This window comes from Limulus polyphemus, unplaced genomic scaffold (genome assembly GCF_000517525.1).
Source record: "Limulus polyphemus unplaced genomic scaffold, Limulus_polyphemus-2.1.2 Scaffold1035, whole genome shotgun sequence".
Classification (NCBI taxonomy): Eukaryota; Metazoa; Arthropoda; class Merostomata; order Xiphosura; family Limulidae; genus Limulus; species Limulus polyphemus.
The window spans coordinates 143,637-148,540 of NW_013666645.1; positions in this window are offsets into that span (position 1 = coordinate 143,637).

The window sequence follows — 4,904 nt, forward strand, 5'->3', positions numbered from 1 at the left end:
GTTTCACTGAAAATCTCGGTGTTGTCAGCGAAGAACAAGGGGAAAGACTTCATCAAGACATCAGGGAAATGGAGAGGAGGTATCAGGGAAGGTGGAACATCAGCATGATGGCTGATTACTGCTGGTCATTGAAATGAGATGCTCCAGACACAATACATAAAAGAAAGTACACAACACGAAGTACTGAGACTAAAATATATAGATTACACAAAAAAATCAGAATGAATGAGGATGCGTATTCATTTGACATCAATATTCTTCCATTTTCTTCAGTTTGTTTGTTAACAAATAATAATTTGATCTAAGTAAGAGTTCTTTTTCTTTCTGATTTGTAAAAAATTCTTAGGTGATAGAAAAACAATTAATATTATTTTTCGAAATCTGCGTGGCTGAATTATGGAAAGTCCGTTATTAAAACCAAAACAACTTTTATGAAGTTTAAATTCGCAGGCCTGTGTAATCGTAAGACAGCCTTTTGCTGTGCTGCGGGGCTAATTGTGAAGATACACTGTCATCAGTTAGAGCACTATATTGGACGTGTCTACCTAAAAAGTAACAATATGATGAGGTAACAAAATTGTTTTAATATGATGTATTGAATCCTCTTTATTAATGTGGAAAGTACTCTTTACAAAAGTTTTAAAACTATTTTTTACACTTTCGGACACTTTCAAAGCTCTTTGTGCTGCTTAATTGCACCGCCTCATTTTCTTAATTCATCAGTAATCTACAATCTTAAACCCTTCTCTTCAACGGTATCTTTTAATGTGCTGTTGTAATACTTTTTATTGTTTTTATTAATCAGTAAAAATAATGCAAAGTCCAGTTTACTTAACGATAATAACAAGTTATACAAACTTCATTCATTGATAGGATTAACTAAACAATTAATTGTTAAAATTCCTCTAGTATCTACATAGCAAGTCAAAACTGGTTGATTGATACACTCAGTAATCGACTGATAATACAGTAACAAATTCATTAACTAACTGATGAACTGATTATATCATTCATTAATTCTCTGATTAACTAATGTACTGGCTGACTCACCTTTTTCTCACTCTGCGGTGGCTGACCAGAAACGGAATATCATCAAAAGTGACAAGAACTTAACAGACAAAAGGGAGAAGAAATGCTATACTTGTTATAAAATGAGTCACATTGTGAATGGGTGCAAGTCTGTCACCAACACTCAACAGCAGAAATTTCAACATAATGCATTTGAAGTTACTTACAAAGATAGTACTGGCAAGAAACAAGAAAAGAGTGACTATCACCATGGGTGCTGCTGCCAGAAGAAACAGAATATAGACAATCTGTCAGATTCACCACAAGAAAGAAGCGCTATCTCCACGATTAAACAGTGCACAACTGATTGTCAGCTCAAGTTAGCGAATGGGTCAACAGTGCCAGTTGTGATTGGAGCATGTGACAAAGATCAAGAGGTGCCAACAAATCACAACATGTCAGTAGGTGAAGGCCATGTCAGAGACAAGAAAGGGAAAGTCCTATGAGACACTGCGTGCAGTATTGCAGCAGTGAGAATCAGTCTAGTATCTGATGACCAAATGACAGGCAAGGTATATCTGTGTGTGCTAATTGATGGGACAGTGAGAAGGTTTCCCATAGCAAAAATAAAGGTGGATTCTCCATACTATTTGAGAAACCTTGAACTTAAGTAATTGGTCTTTGTCATTATAGCATAAGTGGGGCTATGATCTCTAGATATCACCTGAACAACAGTTGAGAGACACTGCTGTTGGCATTCCAACAAAACTTCGTATTAAGCAATTTTTCCATAATTAGTAACAGTTATTACCTACTCGGAGAACGACAAATGAACAAAGGTAACTTGAGACAAGATCAACTTAATGGTTTTCTCGATCCTGTTTTATGTGAAATCTGCACATATATAGGAGAAAGAATTAATTCACTATGTACATTATTACGCTACAATAGGCCAGACACACGGGATATATTCACACTGTGTACATTCCAGTATTTACGACCTCAGGCTTTATCCTAGCCGAAATTTAACTTTACTTTTACTACCAATAAATTTTAAATTCGCTCCAGTTGAGAATTGCATTAACCTTTTCTAGCTTTCAAAAATACTTGTATGTCACAAAAACGCCACAACCCTTCAAGAAAGATACAAAATTCCATACAAAAAATATCCTTGAACAATGAATTCAGTATCGTTATTATAAACCTTTTAAAGAAAGAAAAATATCTTACACATATACAACATTTTTTTAGAAAAGAAAACAGTTTAAAAATAAGATAAAGCCCTTTAACACGAATGCAAGTACACACTAACACATATAATAGCTCCTTTAACATGAAGATTTACATAAATGGGGGATTCAGCTCAAAATCAAAATGTCATTTAACAAAAATAATTCATTTTAATCGTTTTTCTGTAATAATTTTAAATATAACTTAACTAAATAAGAACCACTTTAGTCACATCTCTTATTTAAATCTACAGTCAAGGCAAAATCAAAACAAACTAAGTACACATATACTGACATAAAAATACAGCGAATACACTGAAAAATAATAAAAAAGCTACAAAAATCTATTTTACTGAATACAAGTTAAAACAACAATACATACATATTAGCACATTCCACGGGCATTAAAATTTCAAAAATTCCAGTACATTCTTACAGTATAAAAAAAGAACCGAAACCTTAATGATGGTTACATTATAATTCATATCTAAAATAAATCATTTAAGATATAACAGAATATAAAATCAGATTTCAATGCACAGTTTAACATTAAAATATGAACCCCTTAACGGCGAAAATTACATTTTAACACATTTTAACTGTATCCTTGACAAGAAAGACAAGTGAGATATTATACCCAGCCCTTATCATAGATAGTTAAGTAAAATGTATAAAATTGCAGAGCTACATACTTAAAACTCAACCTTGAAAATGAATAATTAAAAAGAATAAACTTAACTCAGTGGCCAACATAAGGTCCAACTCTCCCTCACTCTTGCTGGAGTCCTGACAATAAGCTTTACATTTAATTATCTCATTATGTAAAATTATCTCTAAATGTAAAAAAAGTAAATTTAAATTATTGAATAAGGATGATGGACCTGATGGAAATGTTGTCAGCAGATGGCGTGAAATTCTTTAATATGTAAATTTGTGTTTTGATAACTGTACAAATAAGTGTTGTTACATTATATTCCTGAGGATGACGCAAGATATACGTCGAAACATGTAGAGTGTATGAGATTGTTTTCCAGTCACGTCGGGGATTTTACCACTTTTTGACCTTGTACAGTAAGTTATTATTTTGTTTTAATAATTTGGAGACTGGAAACAATCTCATTTTATTGAACTGTATTTAAAATAATCGTTGTTTTTAAATAAAACTTTTTAGTTTTCGAAATCGAACATTACACACGTGCCAAAAAACATCTTGAATAATTATATATATATATATATATATATATATATATATATACATATATGTGTGTGTGTGTGTACTTGCATCATTGTTAAATTGTATTTATGTATTGCACAGTATTTTTCTTCGTTAAAGGGTTTTATTTTATTTTCTCACGACATGTATTTATTTTAATTTAAGCTCTTCTACTAAAAGGTACATTTCTCTGCAATAATCTTGATTGCGTTATCATGGAAAGTCTAATTAAATTCTTTGTAGATGTCATATCGTATTTTGCATAGCATTTGTATATATTTTAACTGTTACTAATGGGTTTATTAACGTAATATTAAAGGGTTATTTACTGCTGTATCTTGTGTAATGATGATACTCTTGCGTATGTTTTAGTTTTATACTTTTGATGAAAAGTTTTGGTTGATGCATTTGCATTACCATATTATATATTATGACTGAATTGTTGAATGTGTCCTGAATTTTTCTGTGATAGAGAGTTTGATAGTGTATAAGTTCATTAACAATGGGTCTTTTTGGCATGCAGTTTCATGTATTTCATGGTTAAAGAGTTTATTTTTGTATTTTGCTGTATTTTATAGTTAAAGAATATTTTTTGCATTTCATTGTTGTAACTGTTTAAGGATTGTGATGTTTGTGAGATGTGTATGTGTTTGGAAACCATAAAGGATTAACACTATTCTATATCCGCACAATTTTAAAGTTTATTGGTTAAAATAGTAAAGCCGGAGGTAGGGAACACGTAGAAATGTGGTATGTGAACATACCATGGGTTTCTGTCCATGGGCGTCCGCATAAATTTTCCGGGGGGGGGGGGGGTATGTGAAATTGTGAAGTAAATAAAAAAATCATATTCATACGGTGAATGAATAGAGAAAGAATTATGTTTCTTATTTTCCGTGGTGGGGGCAAGAACGCCATGTTTCTGTCTTCTCATTATGTTATATTTATGCGGAATGTGGCCTTTGTTAGAACATGTGTAGCTTTCACATAGCAAGTTGAAAGTATACATAACTGAACCGTAATGAAACCCATGTATGTACCTAAATTGCAGATGAGAAAAGCTTAAGCAATGGCTGTGGATTGGATAACCAACTGGTATTTTTTTAAATGGTTTTGCAAATCCAAAATAAATTTTTATATTTAATTGTTGCAGATTAAATTTAAATAAGCTTAAATAACTATAAATATAATCCTTTTTTTTCAAATATTTAGATTAATTATGGTTTGAAATTCACTACATTTCTATGTCACATTGTACAAATATTGATGATCACATGACTGGTTTTATTAAGCTCATCAAGTATTGTGCTTTTTATAATTATTATTTTCTATTTGTAAGTAAAGTCAGTAATTACAAACTGACGGTTCTGGTTAACCTATGAATAAAATCTGCAATATAATTATCACTGGATTACATGTTGCCAGAACGATACCTTTAGCTTTTTTTAATGTTG